The 10,000-nt window shown below is 47.1% G+C and overlaps 1 protein-coding gene across 1 annotated transcript in view; it reads left to right on the forward strand.

Annotated features, from left to right (window-relative positions):
* The window catches only part of LOC117730983 (voltage-dependent calcium channel gamma-2 subunit-like), a 67,137-nt gene that overhangs the window by 53,164 nt on the left and 3,973 nt on the right, over nucleotides 1-10,000 (forward strand). The gene's annotated exons all lie outside the window — the stretch shown is intronic.

Below are 10,000 nucleotides of genomic sequence, written 5' to 3' on the forward strand. Positions count from 1 at the left end.
CTCTCTCGGGGGTGAAGTGATTAATTGAAATGAAACTAACGGTCGCACAAAATCTACCTGTTATTTTGAGTGCACACTGATATGGAACGCTCATATAAATGTAAACAGGTGTACAGGACATTATGGCTCAATACAGTAGACTCACTCTCAACCAATCAGAATGCTTGATTTCATCTACCCATATTATAATTCAGTATTTATGTATGTACGGCACGGTTATCTGTGTGAAACGTGTTCCAGAGTTGATAACAAAGGAGCAATGTGTTTTTAGTGTTAAATTAAAACTATGTGAAGTGTACTACACTTGGTTAAGAATATAAACAAGTCCTCATATGTCCTGTTGCATGGTGGTGTGTGTGTGTGTGTGTGTGTTACAGTTTAAATATAGTATAGTACAGCGTCCGTCTGTATGCGGGGTTAGATGGAAAGGGTGTAAAGTATATAACACATGGTGTGAACGTGTGTTTTTGTAAGTGTAGGTGTGTGTGTGTGTGTGTGTGTGTGTGTGTATGTGTGTGTGTGTGTGTGTGTGTGTATGTGTGTGTGTGTCGTATCATGCTTGGAGCCTGTGAATGGGATTAGACATGGCTAACAGCTCAGCTCTTGTCCTAACTGGCTGAACAAGCCACATTCAAACACACACATGTTTGTACTTCTATATTTCTGAGGACCTTGCACCAATTCCTGCCTAACTTCGACCCTGACGGGTGGTCGAAGAAGTAGGCAGATCAGGTTTTTGACCAATAAAGATTTAACATTTTTATTTTTAAAGGGAATAGTTTATGCAGCGATGGTATTGTCTTCAGAAAACCTAATTGCAGGTGTGGCCTGCAGGTGAGATGTGAAGCAGTTGCCCTGCTGGTAGTCAGTGATTGTTTTCTTTTTCTATGAGTGCATAAACTCGTTCATAGAGGAGAAATAATGCCCCCTATGCCTCAGTAGTATGCAGTCAGATATTACACATAACACATTTTTAAACCAAAAGAAAAGCGGAAGCTCTGCCTCAAATGTCCTCACTCCTACGGTTTAATTTGCGGTCCTCACAAAGACATAAAAACAAGAACATATCCACACACAGCCCTGATTTGCTCTGAAATGAAAGCAGTGTTCAGTCTTTTGCTATAATATAAAGCTGCTGCTATAATTAGACCGCTGGATCCTCGTATGTTGAGCTAATACTCTGGATGTAGATGTGAGGCGCGGCGCAACGTCACCCGCGGACAACGTCACCCGACCGGCTGATGCCGCCACGGCTATTTCTGGGAGGCGCGTTGTGACGTGGAGGCATATCACGATTCATATGAGTAACACGACATGATGATGACTGGCAGGCTACGCAGGCACCCTCCTGTGTGTGTGTGTGTGTTAGTGTGTGTGTGTGTGTTAGTGTGTGTACGGCATTCATATGAACACACGCACACATCTGCTCAGTATTGTGTGTGTGTGTGTTCATCTTAATAAGATGTGATAATTTTCAACAACAACACAAATTCTGGTGAACATGTATGTCAGCTTTATGTTGACACACAAATGTACACACACACAAACACACACAAACACACACACACAGTTGGTTATTCATCTGTAGCTGTTTTGCCAAGTTCCCACTACCACATGTTCTTTGCTGCTGGGCTCTCCCACGTGGGCGAAATGTGTGTGTGTGTGTGTGTGTGTGTGTGTGTGTGTGTGTGTGTGTGTGTGTGTGTGTGTGTGTGTGTGTGTGAGCGACCAGATTGTTCCTGCGTGGGAAGTATACAGTGTGTATGGGAAACACCCCACTTTGGAGAGTGAGCAAGTGAGTGGGTGGGAGGCTGATCGATGAGTGTGTTCACTTTGTAGCTTGTAGCTTGTTGAGTGTGTGTGTGTGTGAGTGTGTGTGTGTGTGTGTGTGTGTGTGTGTGCTTGAACCCAGGGAGCTCCCATGGTGTCCACCCCCGCCTCTATAATTCAGCCACAATTACAAGGCTCTCCTCTGCCGCAGCTAATGAAACCATAAGTCAGCCAGAGACACACACACACACACACACACACACACACACACACACACACCACTGCAGCAGAACCAACCGAGCAGTGGTAGAAATGTAGAGGGGGTTGAAAGTGTAACGGAGAGAATGAAAAAAGAAAAGAACAACAGAGGTTTGAGAGATGGAGGAAAGGAAATGGATCGTTTTGCTTTGTGTGTGCGTGTACACACACACACACACACACACACACGTGTTATCTTCTTCCCACCTGTGTGTTTAAACAGGTTATGATTTGTGTGGCGCTTGAGACACACACACACCTTTCGCTTTAAAAACATAACATTCTGAAATTCAAAAGAAATCGTACTTTTTTCACGGTGGTTGTAACTGAGTTGTTCTGCACTGAAGACGTGTTCTAGTTCTCCACTCCTTGTCCTGGTGGTTCTGTTGAGAGATGCAGAACCTTTATATCTCACAGAGAAAATCAAGACCACAGAGAGTTAAAAGACCTGAAACTCATTGGGCGTCTTAGGATACGAAAAACTTCATGAAGAAAGAAAACCACTTACAGATTGAGGAGAAATTAAAAGTTTCTCAGGATGTAACTTACAAAAAGTTTATTTCTCGTTTCTTCTCAAATCAAAACTTCCGTCTTCACAGGTTTGGTTTGAAGTGACCACAGAAGAATAAACTACTGAAAAGACGTCAACGTTACTTGTGCTGGGTGAAAGTCCTGTGGTTGTGACCTGAACACTGGTGTGCTGGGTGAAAGTCCTGTGGTTGTGACCTGAACACTGGTGTGCTTGGTGAAGGTCCTGTGGTTGTGACCTGAACACTGGTGTGCTGGGTGAAAGTCCTGTGGTTGTGACCTGAACACTGGTGTGCTGGGTGAAAGTCATGTGGTTGTGACCTGAACACTGGTGTGCTGGGTGAAAGTCCTGTGGTTGTGACCTGAACACTGGTGTGCTGGGTGAAAGTCATGTGGTTGTGACCTGAACACTGGTGTGCTGAGTGAAAGTCCTGTGGTTGTGACCTGAACACTGGTGTGCTGGGTGAAAGTCCTGTGGTTGTGACCTGAACACTGGTGTGCTTGGTGAAGGTCCTGTGGCTGTGACCTGAACACTGATGTGCTGGGTGAAAGTCCTGTGGTTGTGACCTGAACACTGGTGTGCTGGGTGAAAGTCCTGTGGTTGTGACCTGAACACTGGTGTGCTGGGTGAAAGTCCTGTGGCTGTGACCTGAACACTGGTGTGCTGGGTGAAAGTCTTCTGGTTGTGACCTGAACACTGGTGTGCTGGGTGAAAGTCCTGTGGTTGTGACCTGAACACTGGTGTGCTGGGTGAAAGTCCTGTGGTTGTGACCTGAACACTGGTGTGCTGGGTGAAAGTCCTGTGGTTGTGACCTGAACACTGGTGTGCTTGGTGAAATTCCTGTGGTTGTGACCTGAACACTGGTGTGCTGGGTGAAGGTCCTGTGGTTGTGACCTGAACACTGGTGTGCTGGGTGAAAGTCCTGTGGTTGTGACCTGAACACTGGTGTGCTGGGTGAAAGTCCTGTGGTTGTGACCTGAACACTGGTGTGCTGGGTGAAAGTCCTGTGGTTGTGACCTGAACACTGGTGTGCTGGGTGAAAGTCCTGTGGTTGTGACCTGAACACTGGTGTGCTTGGTGAAGGTCCTGTGGTTGTGACCTGAACACTGGTGTGCTGGGTGAAAGTCCTGTGGTTGTGACCTGAACACTGGTGTGCTTGGTGAAAGTCCTGTGGTTGTGACCTGAACACTGGTGTGCTTGGTGAAGGTCCTGTGGTTGTGACCTGAACGCTGGTGTGCTGGGTGAAAGTCCTGTGGTTGTGACCTGAACACTGGTGTGCTGGGTGAAAGTCCTGTGGTTGTGACCTGAACACTGGTGTGCTGGGTGAAAGTCCTGTGGTTGTGACCTGAACACTGGTGTGCTTGGTGAAGGTCCTGTGGCTGTGACCTGAACACTGGTGTGCTGGGTGAAAGTCCTGTGGTTGTGACCTGAACACTGGTGTGCTGGGTGAAAGTCCTGTGGTTGAGACCTGAACACTGGTGTGCTGGGTGAAAGTCCTGTGGCTGTGACCTGAACACTGGTGTGCTGGGTGAAAGTCTTCTGGTTGTGACCTGAACACTGGTGTGCTGGGTGAAAGTCCTGTGGTTGTGACCTGAACACTGGTGTGCTGGGTGAAAGTCCTGTGGTTGTGACCTGAACACTGGTGTGCTGGGTGAAAGTCCTGTGGTTGTGACCTGAACACTGGTGTGCTTGGTGAAAGTCCTGTGGTTGTGACCTGAACACTGGTGTGCTGGGTGAAGGTCCTGTGGTTGTGACCTGAACACTGGTGTGCTGGGTGAAAGTCCTGTGGTTGTGACCTGAACACTGGTGTGCTGGGTGAAAGTCCTGTGGTTGTGACCTGAACACTGGTGTGCTGGGTGAAAGTCCTGTGGTTGTGACCTGAACACTGGTGTGCTGGGTGAAAGTCCTGTGGTTGTGACCTGAACACTGGTGTGCTTGGTGAAGGTCCTGTGGTTGTGACCTGAACACTGGTGTGCTGGGTGAAAGTCCTGTGGTTGTGACCTGAACACTGGTGTGCTTGGTGAAAGTCCTGTGGTTGTGACCTGAACACTGGTGTGCTTGGTGAAGGTCCTGTGGTTGTGACCTGAACGCTGGTGTGCTGGGTGAAAGTCCTGTGGTTGTGACCTGAACACTGGTGTGCTGGGTGAAAGTCCTGTGGTTGTGACCTGAACACTGGTGTGCTGGGTGAAAGTCCTGTGGTTGTGACCTGAACACTGGTGTGCTTGGTGAAGGTCCTGTGGTTGTGACCTGAACACTGGTGTGCTGGGTGAAAGTCCTGTGGTTGTGACCTGAACACTGGTGTGCTTGGTGAAAGTCCTGTGGTTGTGACCTGAACACTGGTGTGCTTGGTGAAGGTCCTGTGATTGTGACCTGAACGCTGGTGTGCTGGGTGAAAGTCCTGTGGTTGTGACCTGAACGCTGGTCTGATGGGTGAAAGTCCTGTGGTTGTGACCTGAACACTGGTGTGCTGGGTGAAAGTCCTGTGGTTGTGACCTGAACACTGGTGTGCTTGGTGAAAGTCCTGTGGTTGTGACCTGAACACTGGTGTGCTGGGTGAAAGTCCTGTGGTTGTGACCTGAACACTGGTGTGCTTGGTGAAGGTCCTGTGGTTGTGACCTGAACACTGGTGTGCTGGGTGAAAGTCCTGTGGTTGTTTGTCTTTGACACATTTAATGCTGCGAGCGCCTCCAAGTGAGAACAACCGGGAGCCAATCAGGACTTCAGGGTCCAGAACTGTCGTTTGGGCTGAAGGTTTCAGAACGAGCAAAGACAAACAGACACACTAAAAAAGGGAAGTTGGAGGTTCAATTCCCTCAGCGGCCCCCGAGCGTCCTCCACGAAGACGCTCACTTTCAACTCGCCCCGCTCTCCTTCTCTTTTGATGCACTCGGTGGCGCCTGCAGGCCAGCGCGTTGGGTTTAAATCTCCTGCTTTTAAACTCTCTTTAGAGAAAGAGAGAGAGATTGCTGGAGGCAAAGCAGCTTCACAGAGAAATGGAGGCCTCCGGTCTTCTACCTTCTCGTCTTCTGCTTTCTTCTCGTTTGTTTACACTTTCATCCCTCTATCCTCCAGTATTCAGTCAGTTTTAGTTTCCAAGCGAAGTTGCGTTGATATGGTAACGCAACTTTATTTAAAGCCAAAGTCTGAAGCGTCACCGTTTCGGAATCTGTTTTATCTTCATGCATCATTTTGAAAACAAAAAAACAGGTAACGAACACTAAGATGAAATATTATCCAGTACAGAGATTAGACGTTAAAACGCCCCCTGGTGGTCAGTAGAGAGAATGCAGCTTTAACACATGAAGCATAGACTTCTATACAACCAGAGGAGTCGCCCCCTGGTGGTCAGTAGAGAGAATGCAGCTTTAACACATGAAGCATAGACTTCTATACAACCAGAGGAGTCGCCCCCTGGTGGTCAGTAGAGAGAATGCAGCTTTAACACATGAAGCATAGACTTCTATACAACCAGAGGAGTCGCCCTCTGGTGGTCAGTAGAGAGAATGCAGCTTTAACACATGAAAGCATAGACTTCTATACAACCAGAGGAGTCGCCCCCTGGTGGTCAGGAGAGAGAATGCAGCTTTAAGACATAAAGCATAGACTTCTATACAACCAGAGGAGTCGCCCCCCTGGTGGTCAGGAGAGAGAATGCAGCTTTAAGACATGAAGCATAAACTTCTATACAACCAGAGGAGTCGCCCCCCTGGTGGTCAGGAGAGAAAATGCAGCTTTAAGACATGAAGCATAGACTTCTATACAACCAGAGGAGTCGCCCACCTGGTGGTCAGGAGAGAGAATGCAGCTTTAAGACATGAAGCATAGACTTCTATACAACCAGAGGAGTCGCCCCCCTGGTGGTCAGGAGAGAAAATGCAGCTTTAAGACATGAAGCATAGACTTCTATACAACCAGAGGAGTCGCCCACCTGGTGGTCAGGAGAGAGAATGCAGCTTTAAGACATGAAGCATAGACTTCTATACAACCAGAGGAGTCGCCCACCTGGTGGTCAGGAGAGAGAATGCAGCTTTAAGACATGAAGCATAGACTTCTATACAACCAGAGGAGTCGCCCACCTGGTGGTCACTTTTACTTCCTGTTGTAACAAACAGGAAGTAAAAGTGCGTTGAAAATCTCAGCCAGCCGTGTGTTCACCTTTAGTGAGTGATAAATAAAGTGGAGTAGTGTGTGTGTGTGTCTGTGTCTATGTGTGTGTGTGTGTGTGTGTCTGTGTCTGTGTGTGTGTGTCTGGAAGCATTACCGCTTACTCCGGGGAAAAAGATGTGTGTGTCCGTGTTTTATGCGTCCAGTATGTTGTTAGTGTGAGGGGCTTATCCACCTTGAAGTCAATTTGCCCTGACAGCACATGTCAATGAAGAAGAGGAGATGGGGTTAAAACAAATACATCAGGAGGAGGGTGGAGCTTGGTGCAGAGCCACACTGGAGAGAGAGAGAGAGAGAGAGAGAGAGTTAACAAACAGAAATAAAAAAGAGAAACAAGATGAAGTGTGAGCAACGTCTTCCTTCCTTCACAGAAAAGTTGTTTTATTATTATGATTTAAATCTTGTTTTGATTGTTTTTTTAATGGACCTTCAAGAAACACGAACCAGTTGTCGCGTTATGTTGTCGCGTTACGTTGTCGCGTTACGTTGTCACGTTACGTTGTCGCGTTACGTTGTCGCGTTACGTTGTCGCGTTACGTTGTCGCGTTACGTTGTCGCGTTACGTTGTCTCGTTACGTTGTCGCGTTACGTTGTCTCGTTACGTTTACTCGTTACGTTGTCTCGTTACGTTGTCTCGTTACGTTGTCTCGTTACGTTGTCGCGTTACGTTGTCGCGTTACGTTGTCGCGTTACGTTGTCTCGTTACGTTGTCTCGTTACGTTGACTCGTTACGTTGTCGCGTTACGTTGTCGCGTTACGTTGTCGCGTTACGTTGTCGCGTTACGTTGTCGCGTTACGTTGACTCGTTACGTTGTCTCGTTACGTTGTCGCGTTACGTTGTCGCGTTACGTTGTCGCGTTACGTTGTCGCGTTACGTTGTCTCGTTACGTTGTCGCGTTACGTTGTCTCGTTACGTTTACTCGTTACGTTGTCTCGTTACGTTGTCTCGTTACGTTGTCTCGTTACGTTGTCTCGTTACGTTGTCGCGTTACGTTGTCTCGTTACGTTGTCTCGTTACGTTGACTCGTTACGTTGTCGCGTTACGTTGTCGCGTTACGTTGTCGCGTTACGTTGTCGCGTTACGTTGTCGCGTTACGTTGACTCGTTACGTTGTCTCGTTACGTTGTCGCGTTACGTTGTCGCGTTACGTTGTCGCGTTACGTTGTCTCGTTACGTTGTCGCGTTACGTTGTCTCGTTACGTTTACTCGTTACGTTGTCTCGTTACGTTGTCTCGTTACGTTGTCTCGTTACGTTGTCTCGTTACGTTGTCGCGTTACGTTGTCGCGTTACGTTGTCTCGTTACGTTGTCTCGTTACGTTGTCTCGTTACGTTGACTCGTTACGTTGTCGCGTTACGTTGTCGCGTTACGTTGTCGCGTTACGTTGTCGCGTTACGTTGTCGCGTTACGTTGTCGCGTTACGTTGTCGCGTTACGTTGTCGCGTTACGTTGTCGCGTTACGTTGTCGCGTTACGTTGTCGCGTTACGTTGTCGCGTTACGTTGACTCGTTACGTTGTCTCGTTACGTTGTCGCGTTACGTTGTCTCGTTACGTTGTCTCGTTACGTTGTCGCGTTACGTTGTCGCGTTACGTTGTCGCGTTACGTTGTCGCGTTACGTTGTCGCGTTACGTTGTCTCGTTACGTTGTCTCGTTACGTTGTCGCGTTACGTTGTCTCGTTACGTTGTCTCGTTACGTTGTCTCGTTACGTTGTCTCGTTACGTTGTCTCGTTACGTTGTCGCGTTACGTTATGTTATTATTTGAACACAAACAGATTTTTTCTTTAAGCATAAACCAGTTGTTTGGTTTCCTAAACCCTGAATAACTTCCCCAATGTGTTTTTCTGCCAGCGATGCTGATATGAAACATATTTTTGGGGTTTGAAGAAACAAACAAGGACAAAAAGATTTTGCCGACTGGGTTGAAAAATAGCATTGAATCATCCTTTAACCTAGATCGTGGTTAGATTCTGCAACCTACTGCATTATTTACCAACCTCCTAATGTTGCATTTTAAAATGTTGCTGTTTCAGCGTTTAAATATTAGTTAACGGCAACAACAGCAGAGCATTTAGTACACAAATATCATTTAAAAACATTAGCTTTCATCATTTATTTTTTACTCACTCACGTTTATTAAAGGACGAGAACTAAAGACAGGAAAAAGAGGAGAATCTGATATCTTCAACAGGGGGAAAAGTTGAGGAATGTGACTTTGGTTGGCCTCAGAAACCAGATCGAGCTCCGTAACCACGGCAGCATCACGACGACCCCGAGGCCAATCAGCCAATCGGCCGTGCAGAGGGCGATTAGACAGACAGCTGATGGACGGACTGATAGGGGAGGAAAGGGAGGAAGGGATGGAAGAGAGGGAAGTGAGGAATGGAAGGGATGGAGGGAAGGAAGGAAGGGAGGATGGGGCACGGATGGAGAGACGGAGCGATAGATGGAGAGAAGGGGGATGCACGTTACAATGGAGGAGAGGTCTTGGCAGGATATACACTTTTTAAAACATTATTTATTGCTTGTTTTTTTCTACAATTGACTTGGAATGATATATTACTAATATATTAAAGTTGTTGCGTTACGTTGTTACGATACGTTGTTGTGTTACGTTGTTGCGTTACGTTGTTGCGTTACGTTGTTGCGTTACGTTGTTGCGATACGTTGTTGCGATACGTTGTTGCGTTACGTTGTTGCGTTACGTTGTTGCGTTACGTTGTTGCGTTACGTTGTTGCGTTACGTTGTTGCGTTACGTTGTTGCGATACGTTGTTGCGATACGTTGTTGCGATACGTTGTTGCGATACGTTGTTGCGTTACGTTGTTGCGTTACGTTGTTGCGTTACGTTGTTGCGATACGTTGTTGCGATACGTTGTTGCGTTACGTTGTTGCGATACGTTGTTGCGTTACGTTGTTGCGTTACGTTGTTGCGTTACGTTGTTGCGTTACGTTGTTGCGTTACGTTGTTGCGTTACGTTGTTGCGTTACGTTGTTGCGTTACGTTGTTGCGTTACGTTGTTGCGTTACGTTATTGCGATACGTTGTTGCGATACGTTGTTGCGATACGTTGTTGCGTTACGTTGTTGCGATACGTTGTTGCGATACGTTGTTGCGTTACGTTGTTGCGTTACGTTGTTGCGTTACGTTGTTGCGATACGTTGTTGCGATACGTTGTTGCGATACGTTGTTGCGATACGTTGTTGCGATACGTTGTTGCGTTACGTTGTTGCGTTACGTTGTTGCGTTACGTTGTTGCGCTACTAATTGAACAAACTATG

The sequence above is a fragment of the Cyclopterus lumpus genome, chromosome 1 (genome assembly GCF_009769545.1).
Source record: "Cyclopterus lumpus isolate fCycLum1 chromosome 1, fCycLum1.pri, whole genome shotgun sequence".
Classification (NCBI taxonomy): domain Eukaryota; kingdom Metazoa; phylum Chordata; class Actinopteri; order Perciformes; family Cyclopteridae; genus Cyclopterus; species Cyclopterus lumpus.